Here is an 8,770-nt window from a genome sequence, read left to right on the forward strand (position 1 = left end):
GCGACGTATCACGCCATCGTCTGGTCCTGCACCGCAGGTCCTAGGCTTTCACCCGAAGAAAGTGACCCGAGAGCGGAGGAGGTCGGAGAACTCCACAACGGCCCCCAGGAGGAGAGCGACATCCGCAGACACCGCGCCGTCGGCTTTCGCCCGGAGCAACCCTACCTCCGCACCCTCACGCTGCCGGACGAGGAGGGAGGAACCCCAGCGCCGCCAGCATGCGAACCCACTGGCCCAAGCACCTATTGCGCGGCGGCGGCGCCATCACCATGCACGACCACCAACCTCACCACCGGCCGAAGCTAATGGGTCAGATCGGCCGAGCCCGCCACGGCCAGATCTGGAACCTCGGGACGTCGTCGCGTCGAGGCAGCCACGAGCAGCCGACAGCCCATCACCCGCGAGAGGACGAGGACGCCGCGTCGGGCAACCGCCACGCCGGCCGGAGACGCCGAGGGCGAGTCTCCCCCCACCACGGGCTCACGCCGGCAACCTTGGCCGCCGAGCGCGCGGAGATCCCCGCCGCCACCGTCCTCCGGCGCGGGCTTCGCCCAGTGGACTCATCCGGCGGCGGCGGGCGGGGGGACGTGCTGTAGAGGGGAGCGGCGGCGGCGGCGTACCTAGGGTTCCCCCCAGCCGCCCTGGGGACGACGCGGGGGTCGGACGGTTGGTTGACTTTGATAAATAAGTACCAGAGTGCTTGTTATGAATTAACATGCCATCATGGGTGATCGCACTCTATCAAAATCCAGTACTCAAGAACCACCAATGAACCAACAAAATTCAACACTTAACAACCAGGAGGACGCTGCATGTAATCGTAGCTCGACCCTTTTGCAACAGGACTAATCAACCACCTAAAATCCAGGGCATCAAAATTAAACGTTATCTCTTCCTTCTGGTATATATCCTAACTAACTTATGCAAGGCAGGTCGAGCTAGCTATAGCAAGCCAAAGTGGCATGTCATCAGAAGGTCAGCCATCACTCTCCATAAATAAAGGACAAAGCAAAAACTGAAAAAACAAAATAAAGGAACAATATCAAGAAAAGGAGGGGGCAGAAAAAAGGCAAAAGGCTTGTGTCAGCTGCGCTCTACTCTCACTCGGCAATCATCATAGTGCTAATACGAATTAACTATAGTGGGAGGTGTAGTCAGTGAACGTAAAACATGAAGACCGCAGGTGACTGGCCGAACACGCACCTGCTTACGCGACACACAGCCAAAGCAAAAGATGGCATGCATCACCCTGCAGCTATAGCATGTTGGCATATTGTAATTTGTAAAACACCAGTCAAACACGTGGATTGGGTATCTTTTCCGTTGGAAATGTAAAGGATCGACGATGCATGGGTACCTAGAAGGAGGGAACGTGTGTGTATATATCTCTGTGTGGCCGGTTGCCGGTTGTCGATGAACTAGTAATATAATTTGGGTACGTACGTACATGGTGCAATATGACGCAAATCAGCAACTGGAATATTTCGATGGAGTGGTATATATCAGCATCCAGCAAAGAACACGCTCATTCCAGCGTGCGGGGCCAAAAGAGGAGAATATCCTGTGGCGCAAGATGCTCTACTCTACTGGATGCATCGTCAACACGGCAGGGCTTTCATGGTGGCCTTGCCCGTATGCCATGGAAACGGAATGAGCATTGGCAGCTTCCCTCATCCATGGCCCACCGTCAAGACGGAGAGATAGAGAGAGAAAGTAGTACTCCCATGCAACAGTGCACAGTGAGTCGGTCACATGCTTTGTTCTGTTTTTGGACGTGGACGAGCTGGACGAGGTCACAAGGAAGGTGAGGGGAGACAGCGTCGCTGTCGCGGTCGTTGTCCTAACAACGAGACGGTCCATGCAGGCAGTAGAGTAGCCTGTGTGACTGTGTGTGTGCATGGGAGAACGGTACATGCCAAGTGGACAGCCGAATCATTCCTCAATCGATCTGGCCCCACGTGTATCCCTTGTACGGCCAGGATGTGGATAGACCAGTGGATACGATACGATCGATACCACCCACAGGCTTCATCCACCGCCTAGATCTTAATCAGCTGCATGCTTAGGCAGGTTATTGTCCGTTTGCACCCCTTCTTTCTTTTTCTTCGAGAGATCTGCTTAGACATCGGACTGTACAGAATTTTGCAAGGAATGGAACGTGTCAACTTTCCAATGACCTGATAGAATATATGATAGGCATCAATTCATCGAATATCCATTTCTGAGTCCGGACTCATCTGCATCCGGTGAACAGTAAAGTAAAAAATTACCAAAAAGATTCAGGAAAAACTGAATTTTCTTTTATGGAATATGTTAAAGTGCGCGAGGCCGTGCCAATTTTCACCTCATTTGAACATCTGAGTATATCTCTACAAAAAAGGTGGCATGGGGTCCGAACAGTACATGAACAGTAAACTGTTTCATATACCCGAATTTGTCTTTTTTGTCGGGAGCTACTCATATGCCCAAATGAGCCGAAAATTGGCGTGGGCCTCACGTAGTGAAAATATCTTCCATGAATAGAACCGGATTTTTTTCTAAATGTAGTATTTTTTTTACTTTACTGTTCATGGCAGGAGCAGATGAGCTCAGGAGCCAAATAGCCGTACTGTCCATTCATCTATTTCCGAATTAAGAAAAAAAAAAAATTCTTCGAACCTAGTTCTACAGCAAAAGAACACATTAATTTGTAATCATTTTCCTAGAATTTTTATGCCTGATTCTTGGAAAACAAGAATTCATGCGAGATTAGCTCTTTAGCGCTGATTTGATTCAAAGAATTTTTCAAAAAAATTATAGTCCCTCCATTCCAAAAAAAGTGTCATGATTTTAGTGTAAATTACATTCAAATACTACATAACAATTGTGTGGGTTAATTGTTTTATTCATAGGATTTTCTTAAAATTTCTTTGTGCCACATTTCGTAGGAAATTTAGCTTTCGAGCGAACCTCTTGAAACGAATCATTACTTTTGCTATGATTGAGTCAAAGAAACCATAATCCAATATTATTCGAATGGGCAAGAATTGCAAAACTAAAAAGGCATATAAAAAGAGAATTCCCATATCGCAGTAAACTCTATAAAAATAACCCCAGGAAGACATAGCTAAGGTTATAAGTGCCATTGAAGAAAACAATTTTTTGGACAATGATTCGAGCTCAATATCGTGCCAACCATGATGCAATGCTAGCGTCATAAGTGCCCCATGAATCATATGAAAGATGCTACTGCTACATACCACGGCCTCAACCTCAATCATACGCTTTGTACATATCCTGTAGTGTCTCTCTCTTTCCTCTCAGGTCAAGAAGCTTCTACTTGTACGTATGTATACAAGTTTACGTACGCACAAGGGCATCGTCCGCTTCCCGCTCGATATATAGAAATGTACATGCTCTGAATTTGTGAACACGGCCGGGCCTGTGCGGTAGTGATATCGATCGATGGTGTTGTGACCCTTCGTCGTGCGGCCTGGCTCTGGCTCTGCTGGAGGGTCAAAGAGGACACATGGATGCATCATTCATCAGTGGCGCCAAAACGCATGCATGCATGCATGGACCATGTTCCATCGATCCATCTGAATGATGGATCTGCATGTGCAGGTTTTGCACCCGTGAACCGTGAATAGCTGCCCATTTGGCGTCACCTGGGCCCGATTCCGACTAACTTCATGCCACGTAAATAACCCGTCATTGTAGTTCTACTTTGTCCTCGGTGCATAAACCGATGCACTTTCCCTTCAATGGACGGGTGTTTGATCTCAAGAGAAATTGCATATATACTTCCTTCCAAGTGCCCATCAATCAGTCTATCTGGATATGCATGCAGAAGCAAAATAAAGGAGAAAGAAAGCAGTGGATATATTCTGTTCTTCTCATCTCGGGTCCATGCATATGCATGCATGCATGAAGCGCAACTGTAGTCCATCTACGTGGAGTGGGCATGCTAGGAAAAGATGAAGCTTGTCATGTCAAATCACCGATTGCCCCACTCACTAGTACAAAACAGGGCTTTCGTCACAGGGCAATATTCACATTAGTCCCGATTCAGTCACGAACCGGGACTAATGTGACCATTGGTCCCGGTTCGTGCGGCTAAGGCATTAGTCCCGGTTGGTGGCACCAACCGGGACTAAAGGTTAGTCCTCTAGTCACTAAAGGGCCCATCAAACTCTAACCACCACCACCACCACCACCACCCCCCTCGTGGACCGCCTTTTCAGTTTTAGAAAAAACAAAAAAAAATGATGGAAATGTCAAAAAAATAAAATAAAATAAGTTTCCCATGTGATATGTGGTCTAGTTGTTGGGAAAATTAACAAATATGAATTTCGACTATATTTGCAAAATCTCTCTGGAATTTCTTAAAATGGGCATAACTTTTGCATACGAACTCGGATGAAAAAGTTTTTTATATGAAAAATCATCTACTCGAAAAGTTACATCCGAATTTAACGGGGGAACCGCGTTAAACATTTTCAAAATCCTCAAAAACCTAACAGAAAAAAAGATACGGGGCTTTTAAGATCTGGAGAGGCAAAAAAATTCAAAAAATTTCAAATTGTGGTCAAACTGTGGTCAAACAATGGTCAAACTAATTATTCTAGAATATTAGTGTTACTAAATAATTATTTCAGTTTTTTTGAATTTTGGTCAAATCTGGTCAAACAGTGGTCAAACAATGGTCAAACTAATTATTCCAGAAATATTAGTGTTACTAAATAATTATTGTTTTTAAAACAATAATTTCAAACTCAAACAGTGAAATGTGTCACTTCATACTCAAGCTAAATTCCTGAGGGTTAATACAATTGACATCTTACTATTGTCAGGAAAACAACAAGTGCAGACTTGGAAACGAGGGACAATAGAACCCGGAAGTTAAGCGTGCTCAGGCTGGAGTAGTGAGAGGATGGGTGACCGTCCGGGAAGTTAGATGATTTGGAATGATAAGAGGTGATTAGAGATTAGAGGATAAATTGAGTAGTGATGAGGGGTGGTGATTAGAGATTAGAGGTTAAAATAATTCAGAAATTTGAAAAAAAATAAAAAAATTCGCAAAAAAAATGTCAAAAAAAATCATAAAATTTCCTTTAGTCCCAGTTGGTAACACCAACCGGGACTAAAGGTGGGGGGAGGCATTAGTAACGACCCTTTAGTCCCTGTTCAAAAACCGGGACTAAAGGCCCTTACCAACCGGGACAAAAGCTCCTTTTCTACTAGTGACTCCAAACTAGTAGTGGATTCGATAGCACATTATCACAAATTAATGGTTTTGGGCCAAACAAAAAAAGCACACATGAATGGAACTGCTGACCGGAAACTGTTGTGACATAGACAAACTGTTTCAGAAAATAAGAGAGAGTGGAATTTGTTTGTGTGTTTGTTTGGGCTGGTCATGAGCTAGCCAGAATAGCTAGGTTCACGGGAGAGGACTGCCAGCTGGAAGAGGTTTCTTAAAAGTTACTATTACGGTCCCATAGATCACCACTAGTGGTGTGGAACTTATTACTGCTTTGGTGTGGTCTTTGCTTTTGGTTCGATCATGAAAAGCACTCGAACGATCCACCTCTTTTGGTCATTCCCGGCGACTTGAATGCTTTGCTTTTTTTTTCCTTTCATCTTTCTGCCAGAGACTGAACTTTGGACGGCAAAACTTGAGCTACAGCTGCAGAATTTAGCAGCATGCCAGCATCCACAACACTGCGCGCCTGGGAATGAATTGTTGTTGTTAGAATGCTTTGGATTGGGTAGATCATACCAATCGGTAGTCCTACCTTCTGCTTGTGCAGATGAGCTCGATCCAGCGCCGGCCATGGTGAAGTAGGGGCCGGTGATGGCAGAGAGATGGCGGCGGTGGTGTGCTTCCCGTGAGCACTGCGCTAACCCTAGATCGCTAGGGATTGTAGGCGGGGATTGTGGCAGCGATTAACCTCGTAAGTCGTGCCCCGGCCCCCACCTCTGTTTATATAGCGCGGGTCACAGGGGCCCACCAACCATGGTTTGGTTGGGCGCCCCCGATCAGGGCGCAAGTCAGGGGCCCGTTCGACCCGTTGGGTTCGAACGGGAGAGAGATCAACCTAACATTCTCCCCCTTGATCTCAACTTTACTTTTAACTTTATACTTTCTAGTTTATCTGTTTCATCACATATTGGTACATAGAGCATGTTTCATCGTCACGGCTTAATTGCCGTTAGAATCATACAACTACAACATACGTTATGTTCAGAAACAAATTCTGTTCCTTTTGGGCCTATCCAGGAATCATAAGGCTTTCCCTTAAACCCATGCCGGCTAAGTGTTCCTTGAACACATTGGGTGGTAAGCCTTTTGTTAGCGGATCCGCAAGCATATCCTTTGTCCTTATATGCTCGAGACTTATAGTTTGATCCTGGATTTTATCTTTCACAACATAATACCTTATCTCTATTGTTTTGGCAGCATTACTCGATTTGTTGTTGTGAGCATAGAATACTGCGGGCTGGTTATCACAGTACATCTTTAGTGGTTTGTAAATGCAATCTACCACTTTCAAGTCGGGTACAAATTTCTTTAGCCATATCGCCTGCCCCATGGCTTCGAAGCATGCTATAAATTCTGCATACATCATGGATGATGCAACTATCGACTGCTTGGAGCTTTTCCACGAAATAGCTCCCCCAGCGAGAGTGAAGACGTATCCCGAGGTGGATTTTCTATCATCTCTGTCCCCCGCAAAATCTGCGTCTGAATACCCTTTTATCTCTAGGGAATCACTTCTCCTGTATATTAGCATGTAGTCCTTCGTGCCTTGCGCATAACGCAATGCTTTCTTTACCATCTTCCAGTGCTCTAGGCCTGGATTCTCTTGATATCTACTGAGTACCCCGGTGATAAAAGCTAAGTCAGGGCGAGTGCACACTTGTGCATACTGTAAGCTGCCAACTGCCGAAGCATATGGTACTGCTTTCATTTGATCGATCTCATACTGGTTCTTGGGACATTGGAATTTCCCAAAACTATCGCCCTTGACTATTGGAGCAGGTGTGGCTTTACTCGCATGCATATTATACCTTTTAAGAACTTTTTCTAAATATGCTTTCTGAGATAGTCCTAAGACTCCATTGTTCCTATCTCGGTGAATTTCTATGCCCAAAACATATGATGCTTCACCAAGATCTGTTATGTCAAAATTTGAGGATAAGTATTTCTTTGTTTCTTGTAGTAGACTAACATCACTACTAGCAAGTAGGATATCATCCACATACAAGATTAGGAAAATATATTTCCCATTTTTAAACTTTGCATAAATGCAATTATCCTCAATATTTTCTTTAAATCCAAAACTTTTAATCGTTTGATTAAACTTTAGATACCACTGCCGAGAGGCTTGTCTTAATCCATAATGGATTTCTTCAGGCGGCATCCCATATTTTCCTTGCCTTCCATGATAAAACCCTTGGGTTGTTTCATGTAGACCTTTTCTTTTAAATCACCATTCAGAAATGCCGTCTTAACATCCATTTGATGCGGCTATATCTCCCACGTGTCGAGGCACGACTTAGAGGCATAACCTCATAGTGGTTTTGTCGCAAGAAGGGTCATCTTCACACAATCCCATGTAATGAACAAGAATGGGATAAAGAGTTGGCTTACAATCGCCACTTCACACAATACATAAATATAATTCATACATCATCCAAAATACACACATAGACCGACTACGGTCAAAATCCAGATGAAAATAAGATAACCCCAAATGCTAGATCCCCGATCGTCCCAACTGGGCTCCACTACTGATCATCCGGAAAAGACACATAGTAACGACCACGTTCCTCGTCGAACTCCCACTTGAGATCGACCCCATCATCTGCACTGGCATCGTCGGCACCTGCAACTGTTTTGGTAGAATCTGTGAGTCACGAGGACTCAGCAATCTCACACCCGCGAGATCAAAACTATTTAAGCTTATAGGAAAGGATGGTGTAATGAGGTGGAGCTGCAGCGGCAATAAGCATATATGGTGGCTAACATACGCAAAAGTGAGCGAGAAGAGAAGCAATGGAACGGTCGTCAGCTAGCAATGACCAAGAAGTGATCCTGAACTCCTACTTACGTCAACCATAACTCAGACCGTGTTCACCTCCCGGACTCCGCCGAGAAGAGACCATCACGGCTACACACGCAGCTGATGTATTTTAATTGGGTCAAGTGACAAGTTCTCTACAACCGGACATTAACAAATTCCCATCTGCCTCATAACCGCGGGCACGGCTTTCGAAAGATAATACCCTGCAGGGGTGTCCCAACTTAGCCCATCATAAGCTCTCACGGTCAACGAAGGATAAACCTTCTCCCGGAAAGACCCGATCAGTCTCGGAATCCCGGTTTACAAGACATTTCGACAATGGTAAAACAAGACCAGCAAAGCCGCCCGAATGTGTCGACAAATCCCGATAGGAGCTGCACATATCTCGTTCTCAGGGCACACCGGATGAGCAGTCCGTACAACTAAAACCAATCCTCGAGTTTCCCCAAGGTGGCGCTGCAAAGGGCTCTAGTTTGGACCAGCACTCAGAGGAACACAGGCCCGGGGGTTTAAAATAAAGATGACCCTCGGGCTCTAGAAAACCCGGGGGAAAAAGGCTTAGGTGGCAAATGGTAAAACCAAGGTTGGGCCTTGCTGGAGGAGTTTTATTCAAGGCGAAATGTCAAGGGGGTCCCATAAATCACCCGACCGCATAAGGGACGCAAACTCAAGGAACATAAACCAGTATAACAGAAACTAGG

Source organism: Triticum aestivum, chromosome 6D (assembly GCF_018294505.1).
Source record: "Triticum aestivum cultivar Chinese Spring chromosome 6D, IWGSC CS RefSeq v2.1, whole genome shotgun sequence".
NCBI lineage: Eukaryota > Viridiplantae > Streptophyta > Magnoliopsida > Poales > Poaceae > Triticum > Triticum aestivum.